This window comes from Palaemon carinicauda, chromosome 10, assembly GCF_036898095.1.
Source record: "Palaemon carinicauda isolate YSFRI2023 chromosome 10, ASM3689809v2, whole genome shotgun sequence".
Lineage (NCBI taxonomy): Eukaryota > Metazoa > Arthropoda > Malacostraca > Decapoda > Palaemonidae > Palaemon > Palaemon carinicauda.
This window is the reverse complement of record NC_090734.1, coordinates 6,383,160-6,395,659: the sequence shown is the minus strand read 5'-3', so window position 1 is coordinate 6,395,659 and position 12,500 is coordinate 6,383,160.

Below are 12,500 nucleotides of genomic sequence, written 5' to 3'. Positions count from 1 at the left end.
TAATCAGGATATATATTCTGCTGCAGCAAGTACACCATCATTCTGATGTACATCCCTTTGCCAATTAGGTAGTCTCTCTCTCTCTCTCTCTCTTCTCTCTCTCTCTCTCTCTCTCTCTCTCTCTCTCTCTCTCTCTCTCAGTATTCTTAATTACTATCTCTTCAGATCCCCAATTTTGAACTGTTATAAGCACACATTGAGTATGTGTTGTTTCAGATGTATGTAAATGGATAACAGAATACATCTTATTAGCTTTAAAGTATTTATTCTATAAAAACAACAGAGTTAAACATCTCCATCACTGGAGGAAGCTGAGTTGGTCAGATGACCAATTCTGGTGAAGTATAGATATGAACTGACTAACTTATCGATATCACAGATATCGTATGCTTAGTTTATATTAGACTCGTCACAAACTCGGAAGACACCTGCATCCGGTGACGTCACAAACTTTCACACGCTGAGACAATGTGTTGACATTTAAGAAGAATGTCATATTGTCGAGGTTTGCAATGTATGTCCTGTTTATGATTTGAATGACTACAGCAAGTCCCACGGCTAGCTCCTTCACCTAACATGACATATTACGTCATGTGTTTTAAACATGTAATATTAACTATTCTAATTATTACATAAGCTCGGCCAGCTATCTCAATTTTTTCACAAAAATTTAACAACAAGCCAAAACATGGTTACTAGGTGTGACTGGACATATGTATTATTCTTTGTTTAACTTTAGCCATAATCAACCGAGGACGAATGTCCAAATAGGCATATTAAAAAATAATAACAATGATGCATATGAAAAAGATATTACCAAAGCAAAAAGAAAAATGCATGATAAAACAAAGATCATATATATGGTACATTGCTAGCAAATGATTATATGGTACCAAAAAAAAAAAACTACTGACTTATATATGATTCGGTAACTTGTTAAAGAATAATTGTTACCTTTGTCAGAAACATAATACTCAATTTTTTAGTGCACAAACACGAATTCCTGGTACGTACACGTACCACGGTTTCGTACATATATATATATATTTATATATAGGGCTGATATATTTTATTAGATGCCCATAGATTCTGTTATATATTTTTTTTCTCTTTTCTTTTTTAACATTCCGGCTTATATATTTTTATTAGATGCCGAGAGAAAAAATGATTTATATCTTTTTTTTTTTTAAATGTTGTTAAAAAAGGGTAGGCTCCTCTTTCAAGGGGTGCCAATCGTAAAAAATATTTCCCAAACATACACTAATCAAGACACGTTAATGAAATTTTCAGGCGTTATTAGCACTATAATAAGGCATATCCTCTGTAAGTTTCATCATCCTACAGGGAAAATAAAGGATTTTATGAATAAAAATGTGAAAATCGGAGCTAGCGACTTAAAAGTTGTTTGGTAACCAGTGAGAAACTAATGTCTTGAATTGAAATTCGCTCTGTTATTATGTTTGTTTATCCACATGGAACAAGCAGACAAAGTTTTATCAAAATCGAACAGTAAATAAGCACACAGAAAGAAAAAAACGAGCATTAACTTTAGTGAAAGCCCGGCTGGTGATGGAGGGATACCTAGAAATAAATATTCACCAAAAATTAAAATTTCGATTTAGGGAAAAAACCTTCTGTGTTTTTCTAGGTATTATGTCACTTGATGGCCTAAAACATCTAAATATTATATTACTTAAGGCATAAGAGCAGGACAAGCAAAGAAATACACCCCTCTCCCGAAAAAGAAAAAACGAGAAATTACGATTTTTGTCTGATGACGAAAATATTGGATATAAAATCATAGTCTCCCCTGAGCCCATTTTCTTTGATGTCACTGATATGAGAAAACGACTTTGAACAGTTTTAAAGGGGTAACCTATAAAAATTTGAAAATTACTAATGATATTTCGTATTTTTTCTATTAACATAAGGGGGGCGTTAATGACCAGGGGGGGCATTATAGAGGCTGGAGATGAATTCTACACATATCACGGCCTTTTGATAGGTAAAAGGAAGACTTTTAGCAAAGAAAAAAACAATTGGGAAAATTCACCCTCTGATCGTGGAGGCAATTTAAATGTATTTTTAACAATGCAAATGTAGAAAATTTCCTCAATTACATATTACTAGCGTACTAACAGCTTTTCTTACAAACACTTCCTGACAATTTACTCCTTTAGCGAATGAGGTGGCCACTCAAACGGCTTTGAATTGAATCAAGTAGGGAGTATTGTCGGGACTAGGCGAATCGTTCCTTTGTAGCTGCTTGCTGTGCCGTAACCTACGCCAAACAAGGATGTTCATGGCGATAAATATCACCACCGTGATACCCAATCCTGCTAGTAGTATGTGGTGAAGGATTTCCTTATAAGTCGGTGACAGGTGGTCCCTTTCGGTAAGTTTCATCAACCGCTTTGCCACATGTCCGTTGTCCGGGAGAGGAAGTGCTGGCATTGTAGAGGTCCACGTGAAGTTCGCGAAGTAGGCTCGTTCTCTGATGATTGTCCGTAGACCAGTCACCATGGAATTCGGGGAAGTCCCGACACAACCATCTGCTGCGACGAAGATGTGGCTGAAGGACGTGGATCCGTCAGGGCATGATACATTGAAGCCGTCCTTGTCATATCGTATCCACGAGCCATTGTTCAGTCTGCAATTGTCAAAGGGATAAAGCTTATCCAGACAATTTTCACTTGTATGGGAGAGAGCACCGTCTAGCACTATACCTAACTCGCATGAATCCATTAAGTTTTTATGGAATTCAAATGAGTCAGCTGTACATATTTTTCTATCCATTGCGTCTGAACAGTGAGTTAATTGATTTAAGTCTTTAATGACTGTATATGTTTCCTTGTCTGGGGAAATCAATACGTGTCCTGTCAAACTGGATATTACTGGATTTGAGTGATTCGTCATGAAAGTCGGAAATGGTGATATCCTGTAAGATTGCCAGGCATCAGAAGAATCAAAGGGAATTGTAATCATAATCTTGTTATTATCTACGTTTACTGTAATTAGACTGTAATAAAATTCTAACCTATGTTCGTCTAACAAAGGAACATAGCCTAGTTTATCCCTTCCGTTCTCCAGAATTAACCTTAAGTAACTTATAGGCAACAAATGGGGCGACAATACACCTTTAGTTGCTAACGTGATAGCTTCTACATAATCCTTGGATTTCTCAATGAAATGTGCAATTCTGTTATGTATGTGATCTATCTTTGAATCATAATACGTTAATGTTGCCAACAAATCCTGTACTTCCATAATTTGAACGATATTATCTGAATGTTCATTTACTAAATCCATAATTTTATTGATTGAAGCTAACTGATTCCTTAGTTCTGACAGAATCAATTCATCTTTATGAGTCAAGAACTCAATTTTCTTATTTTGATTACTAATTTTAAGACGATTGGAAATTCCTAAACCTAAACTTGCAACAGACCCAAAGATGCTTAATGCAGCATAAATAAACGGATTCCGTCTTTCTTTATGTTCGTGTCCTACAGTCCACATCAAAAGGTCATAAGCCAAAGATCCTGTCTCGCCAGTCTTATTTTTCAAGTTATCAGATAGCATCACTGCAACTTTTAATGTTGATCCAAGCAAACTCTCTGTAGTCAAATGAAAATGTCTTCTATGCAACTCATCCAATGATGCAGAAAACCTTGAAATGGCGGTTCTTAAGCTAATGACATCATTCTCTTGAAGAAAAATTGCTTGCATATTCACTTCTACAATTACGTTAGTTGATGTAATAAAAATGTCTTCTTGTCTTTCAACTATATTGCCATATTTAAAATATATAAATTTAGTTTAAGAGCTCATCCCACACGAGAAAAATGTCTGAGCGAACAATATCACTCCCAACAACAAAAAATTCATTTTGGAAACCTGTAACGAAAAAAAATATATATAATTACTCCTGTATTAAAAAGAAAACTTTTAATCACATAAAAACAAAGACAAAAATTCTCCCTCACTTCTTTTCCTCTCTTTTCTTTTTAATTTCTTATGTGAGGCAATGGTACTATTCTCTCATCCGTGGGTTGGGATACGTTTTGAACTCTAAACCTATTGGCCGTTAATGTTTCCAAAATGTTAAATGGGCCTTCAAACTTAGGTGTTAGTTTATGATTGAGCCCTTTTCGTACATTGATTTGAATATATATGTTATCACCCACGGTATATGTTTTAGTTGGTTTCGCTATTTTATCATGATTCCTTTTCATTATGATTTGTGATTCTTCTAAATTCTTTCGAAGGATATCATATCGACTTATACTTGCATTTATACATTCTTTTAAAGGATTTGATAGATTAGTTGTAGGCGTTAATACATGGAAAGGCGTTCTAACTGGGGTACCATACAATGCTTCATGCGGTGACATTTTAATTGATATATGATATGAATGATTCAGAGTACTCAGTATTGCAATATCCAAGTTGGGGTCTGATCCCCCTAGTGTTACCCTCAATATATTTAATATCTTCCTATTTGCTCTTTCCACTAGCCCATTTGACTCTGGGTGATATATCATGGTATTTATTTTCTTTATGTTGAGGAATTCACACAATGAGGTAAGAAAGTGATTATTAAATTCACCACCCGAGCCTGAGATTATCATGTGTGGAATTCCATGTTTACAAATGTAACACTCGTAAAACTTCCTAGTGCATTCAATCGCAGTTTTAGTTTTAAGTGCTATTAGTTCTGTATATCGAGTTAAAGCATCTATAATTACTAAGAGGTGCTTATTTCCTCTGTCTGACTCGTAAAATCCTGTTAACAAATCTAAATGTATTCTTTCAAAGGGTTGATTGGGCACAGGATAAGCTCCTAGGCTGACAGGTGTTTTCGTATGCCCTTTGTTCTCTTGACATGTGCGACATTTAGCTATGTGTCTTTTTATATCTGTAAGCATTGTATGCCAATAAAACAATGATTTGGCTTTCTGTGACATTAATGAGAACCCAGGGTGTCCATGTAATGGATTTGAATGCAACCAATTCAGGACAGTGGAAATAAGTGAGATTGGTACTACTACCTGGTCGTTAGTTACATGTGGTGTATTGCGGGTTTTCCTTGTCACAGTCCTACACAGAATATTATCTTTGATTATATAATTCTGCTGCTTATACTTTATATATTCCTTTTCGTTATGATTGCCTTTCAAAGCATTTACAATTGTTTCTATTTTCTGATCTTTTCTTTGCTCAGTCTGTAACAATTCAGCGCTCCAGCCTAAATCTTCTTGTTCAGATATTGTTTTTACAATAGGCATGGATGTTGATATATCTATTAATTCAGCTAAAGGCTCCGTACAAGATGACACGGGGTTGCGTGATAATGCATCCGCAATGATATTTGCTTTCCCAGGTAAATACCCGATTCTTGCGCCAAAATCTTGAATGATCAAATGCCACCGAGTTCGTTTAGGGCTGTGGTTGAAGCCTTTAAAGAACTCTGTTAGTGGTTTATGGTCAGTAAGAACCTTCACGTGATAACCGTAAATTATGAACTTAAAATGCATTAGCGAATTAACAATAGCTAGCCCTTCCTTGTCTATTACTGCATACTTACTTTCGGAAGTTCTCAATTTTCGAGAATAGAAAGCTATCGGGAAAAATTGTTTATCATATTGCTGAAGCAATACCCCTCCTACTCCTAAGTCTGAGGCGTCTGTTGCAATGAAGAATTCCTTACCGAAGTCAGGAAATTTTAAGATAGGAGAACTACACAGTTCATCTTTCAAAGTATTAAACGCCTGTTGATGTTGCTCAGACCATATGAAATCTACGCCCTTCTTCGTAAGATCAGTTAAAGGAGCGGCTATTATTGAATAGTTGCGTATAAAACGCCTGTAATATCCACTACGACCCAGATATTGCTGTATTCCCTTGACATTAGTAGGTATGGGAAAATTACGTATAGCCGACACCTTATCATGGACTACTTTAAGATCTTGGCTTGACACCATGAAACCCAAATATATTAATTCTGTTTTGAAAAATTCACACTTACTAATCTTTACCCTTAAGTTATGTTGTCTTAATCTCTGTAGTACTAGTTCTAACTTACGTAGATGTTCTTCTAAGGTGTTGGAAAAGATTACAAGATCATCCATATAGGCATGCAATATATCCCCTAACAAGTCTCCAAACACTATGTTAATCATTCTTGTGAATGTTATGGGAGCACAACGTAAACCAAAAGGCATCCGTAAAAATTCATAATGTTCCCTGGCTGTGCTGAAGGCTGTGTATGGGATACTATCTTCTTCTAATGATATCTGGTGAAAGCCTTTAAGTAAGTCCAAACTGGTAAAATATTTATTCTGACCTAACAAAGACAAAATATTGTCAGTACATGGCACTGGGAATCGATCAGGAATCGTTTCCTCGTTTAGACGACGAAAGTCGACGCAGATACGCCATGTTCGATCTTTTTTCGGTACAACTATTAAAGGAAAATTATAAGGGCTGTTTGATTTTCTAATGACTCCTTCCTCTAACATTTTACCTACTTCATCATTTATTTCATTCTGGAATTTCATAGGGAGTCTGTACGAGGGTACATATATAATTTTCTGCTTGTCCTTTAACCTTATTTGATGCTCGATCACATCTGTTTTTCCTAAGGATCCATCCGTAGTGGAAAAGACATCTTGATATTTAGTTAAAAGTTCAAAAATTTTCTGCTGAATTTCTTCGTCTTGAATGTCCTTACTGATTTTATTTTTTAGATCGCAAAAGGGATTCATCCGCAACTGATTGAGAGTGATTGATTTCAGCAACGGTAAGAATACGGTGTTTATAAACTTCTACATCCAAGATATGTTGATTTTTGTGAATCACTAAAGTGTTATTTAAATGATTACAGACTTTGATATTACATTGCTGATGTGAGCCTACTGTATAAATAGCTTGGGTGACAGACAATCCGTTGGTTTTCAAAGTATCGGAAAGGATTAATATTTCAGATCCCGGTAGTGTTTTCTTTATTTGCACTATTAAATTCGAAGGTATGTTTGGTTCGATAGATTGCGTGCAAGATGATATTACGGGTGAACGAGAATTCTGCTGGGTCGCGTATATTATTTCTTTATTAGTGAGACAAGTTATTGGTTCTTCAACGTACGTTACGGTTACATTTGTCGTCTCCTTTTTATCCAAAACTGATTTTAAGGTATTAGAAGACTTATAGAATTTCCCTTTGATATACACGCCGTGCTTGGCAGGAGCTAAGATAATGTTTTGATTTCCCATAGATGGGTATCCTATAATTACAGCTGGATACATATTAATGTTTTTTACAACAACAAATGTATCGGCAAACGTGCGATTACCGATTCTGAACTGAACATGAGTTATGCCTATGACATTTAATTCATTATTTCCTATACCTGAAAGTCTAATTCCTGATTTTTCAATCGGAAAGCTCGAAAACAACAAATGATGTGTCTTCAAATCCATAATATTACGTGGACTACAAGAGTCAAAAAATAACGTAAAGGATTTGTGATCTAAATTTACAGCATATAAGGTTGGCCGTAACTCATTTTGGCTTATTATTGTATGAATTCGTTGCAAATCTACGGGAGCATGCGCAGTTTTACTTAATTCGGCCGTGTGTTTCATAGGAAAATCTATTGTCTCACAATTATCTGATAAAACATTAAATTGATTATTCAATACTATTGATGTTGACATGAATGACCTTGACCCAACATCACTCTCTTCCCCTCTAGAGTTAACTATGTGGTATTTGCTTTGCTCTGCACATTCTGAAAATTAGTCTGACCTTGCGAGGTCTGGTTTGACGGCCCAGGCTCAGCGATATTTGAAGAAGTGTTTGTTTGTTTTGGACTCTGAACTGCATTGACATTTGGTTGTTTCTTCTTATTGTTAAAATGAGGATTTTTCTTTTTATTTCCATATGGAACTGACTGTGGAATTGACTGTGTATTTCTGGGATATTGTTGTGTCTTACGCGAGTAACATTGACTATATGAATGCGTTGCAGTGTTGTGAATTGAGCAAAATTTCGTTCTGCAGTCTGCGCTTATGTGACCTTGACGTTTGCAGTTATAACACGTCATTCCCGCTACTGGACTGCTAACTACGTTCACTGTTTGTGGTTTTGTTTCATTCTTTGCAAAAACTTGAGTTAACACGGGATCGAGATCTGGACACTTGGACATGTGTTTCTTTATCTGTTTATAGACATCCAATTCCGTACTTACAGGCGTTAACTTCTTATCAAAACACCGCACTAAAGCTTCAGTCAACATAAGTGTCATGCAAGTTAAATACATTAATCGTAAAAAATCTTTCACGGAGATGTTATCATTAGTAACCCAAGTGGAATGACCTAAAATGTCCTGATATTCGTTAAGCCTATCAGCTATGAGAGCTGCTCTCGCAGTTAATTCTAATAGCCAGGCCTTCTCCATCACGAGGCTCAATACTACGCAGTACTCTAGAAGTTTTATTCCAGCTGTGACCAAGTTGTGGAATGATCTTCCTAATCGGGTGGTTGAATCAGTGGAACTTCAAAAGTTCAAAGTTGGAGCAAATGCTTTTTTGTTGACCAGGCAGACATAGTCTTTTTATAGTTTATTTATGACATATTTGTTTTTGATGTTGTTGATAGTTTATTATATGACATGTTTGTTTTGACGTTGTTTCTTATTTTAGAATGATTTATTGTTAATTTGTTCTCTTCATTTATTTATTTCCTTATTTCCTTTCCTCACTGAGCTATTTTTCCCTGTTGGAGCCCCTGGGCTTATAGCATCTTGCTTTTCCAACTAGGGTTGTAGCTTGGATAGTAATAATAATAATAATAATAACATTAAGCCGATTCATAGTGGCTTGATTAAGTGTATTTCGTAACGTTAATACTACATCCAAGGCTTCCTCACCCCCATAGATCGCGCGTAACCTAACTTTGAAATCATCCCAAGTAACTGCTTCTTGAAATGAAATACCTCTTAAATACGCACTCGCATCCCCCTTAGAAAAATCTATAAAACTTTTAGCTTCCTGTAATTGTACAATAGGGTCTACGATTTGTTTGGCATTTAAATGGGCATCGACGGATGAAATCCATGACTCCACATTTTGTGGCAAGAACCCGTTGACTCGACCCTGAAAAGGAAGGATTGCTGACCTGGCATTTACAAGCGTCACAATTGGAGGAGGATTAGTCTGGCCTACACCACTAGGTCCAGGGGTAGGGCTGACAGGAGGAGTCATGACTGCTGTATTTTTTTTTCTATCTCTTCGACCCCTTGCAATTCTATCAAAATATCTATATGAGTACAGACGCCCACTGCGTAAACGCATATGTATAACAAAATTCCCCAAACAATGTCACTAATCCCATAACATTCCCCGAGAATTTCTGAAAGAAAAAGGAATTAGCAAAAAGAAAGAGAAATTCTAAATGAGAATTCGGAGTTTCCTTTAACAAAGATTAGCAATTCACTCACCCCAGTAATAATCGACTAACGACTCGTGATAACTACACTTCACTGCCCAAACTGGAATGAATTCAAAAAATCTGTACTTAGCTTATATATGGATCTGCGTGATGTCGACACGTCCTCTCTCTCTCTCTCTCTCTCTTGATGTTTTGTTAGTGATGTATCGTTCGAGTTTCTTGTTGAATGTAGTTCTTCCTGGGTATGTTTTGCAATTGTTGAACGCCAGTCCTTGGGTTTCCTAGGATGTTGATTGAAGATTCAAGTGGTATTCATAACATTTGTTAATGTTAACTGTTCCGTTGGACTTTAATATTTAGTCAAAATTGTAGATTCATGTAGATAATGTTGAGTTCTTGAAGATCTTTCTCAGGTTTTACAGCTTTTATTTTGAAGTCTTGAAGATCTTTCTCTGGTTTTACAGCTTTTATTTTGAAGTCTTGAAGATCTTTCTCTGGTTTTACAGCTTTTATTTTGAAGTCTTGAAGATTTTTCTCTAATTCTTAGAGTTTAACCGCTGCCACCATTTATTGGCGTGCTACTGTTATAAGCACACATTGAGTATGTGTTGTTTCAGATGTATGTAAATGGATAACAGAATACATCTTATTAGCTTTAAAGTATTTATTCTATAAAAACAACAGAGTTAAACATCTTCATCACTGGAGGAAGCTGGGTTGGTCAGATGACCAATTCTGGTGAAGTATAGATATGAACTGACTAACTTATCGATATCACAGATATCGTATGCTTAGTTTATATTAGACTCGTCACAAACTCGGAAGACACCTGCATCCGGTGACGTCACAAACTTTCACACGCTGAGACAATGCGTTGACGTTTAAGAAGAATGTCATATTGTCGAGGTTTGCATTGTATGTCCTGTTTATGATTTGAATGACTACAGCAAGTCCCACGGCTAGCTCCTTCACCTAACATGATATATTACGTCATGTGTTTTAAACATGTAATATTAACTATTCTAATCATTACACAATCACCGGACGACGTTAGTACTAATGCAAGCTATTTACATGATTAATCAGGATATATATTCTGCTGCAGCAAGTACACCATCATTCTGATGTACATTCCTTTGCCAATTAGGTAGTCTCTCTCTCTCTCTCTCTCTCTCTCTCTCTCTCTCTCTCTCTCTCTCTCTCAGTATTCTTAATTACTATCTCTTCGGATCCCCAATTTTGAACCAAGTCGTTAATCAGCTTTCTTGTCCGTGATTATTTGAGTGTGTATTATATATATATATATATATATATATATATATATATATATATATATATATATATATATATATATATTCATATATATATATATATATATATATATATATATATATATATATATATATATATATATATATATATATATATATATATATATATATATATATATATATATATATACATATATATATATATATATATATATATATATATATATATATATATATATATATATATATATTTATATATATATATATATATATATATATATATATATATATATATATATATATATATATATATATATATATATGTTATATATATATATATATATATATATATATATATATATATATATATATATATACATATATATATATCGTTGGGCACAACTGGCCGTACTACCAGCTACAGGGGCTATACGGGCAAAATTTTTGTGAAATCGTGGATGTGACGCAAGGGGCACGAAACAGTCTTTGACCTCGTTGCCCGCCGTATACCAGCCGCATATTCTTCATTCGCTACAATAAAATGTTCTGCGGCATTCCAGAAAATTTGTGGTCGCAGACAGGATGCACGTCTGACGCAAGTAAGCCGTGCGTGTGACTCACGTGTAAATTGCGTCACAAGTAAGAGGCACGCACGTTTATCGTACGGCTATTTTTCCCTGTTGGAGCCCTTGGGCTCTTAGCGTCTTGCTTTTCCAACTAGGGTTGTAGCTTGGCTAGTAATAATAATGATAATAATAATAATTAAAGGAAGTACGTGGTCCGTGCATGCACTGCACGATGCAATTGCGGCAAAAGTAGGTGTGTAGTATAATGACCGAACGACGTTAGTACTAATGCACGATATTTACATTTTTTTTCCAGGGTATATATTCTGCTGCAGCAAGTAGATCATCATTCAGTCGTCAGGTCGTTCATCATGGCTGTTATGCCAGAGAGAGTGAGAAGAATCCTTCATATCACGACACATGCGAACCGTAGGGCACCCGTGCGTCACACCTACTTCACCCGTACTGAACACTCAACACACTAACTACCAATTACATCGCAGGAGTTCATGGCTACGACTGAAAAATTCCCAGACACGTACGGCTAAAAAATTCGTACGGGGAGTTGTGCCCAACGCCTTAGCCAGTACTGATTTTGACAATGGACTTTTTGCTTTTTGGACATCCTGATTATCATATGATAATATATCTTAACCTCACATAAAACACCATATCCTAATTAATATATCCTGACTTATGATAAATTATCCTTTGACGTTCAGGACTTTATTAATATTATATGAATTAAACCATTGTTAACGTTTGCCTGAATCAAGAGGAAGAAACTCATAAAGCAGGATTTAAAGTCATTTCTAAATGCAATTTTTGGGTTATTAAAAAGGTATATAAAAACCTGGTAATGAAAGGTTTTGGAAATCTGGAAATATATTGTTTGAACGGAGAACTTTATGTTCGTACATAGTTCATCTGGACAATTATTAAGAGACATGTAGTATGAGCAATAGGTGGAGCTGAAAATTTCAATAACAGAGATAACTTCCAGAAATGTTGTGAAAAACATTGTCCTCGGGGTAGTAATTGTCATCAGTAAAGTTACTGGAAAGTCACCGGGGGAAGATGCAAGTAATGATTAAAAAGGAGGAGGAGGAGGTAAAAAAAAAAAAAAAAAAAAAAGCAATGGCTGTCCATAAAAAAGGGAGAAGATTTCGAGAAAAAAAAAACAGAAAAACTGATTTCACGATGCCTTCTTTT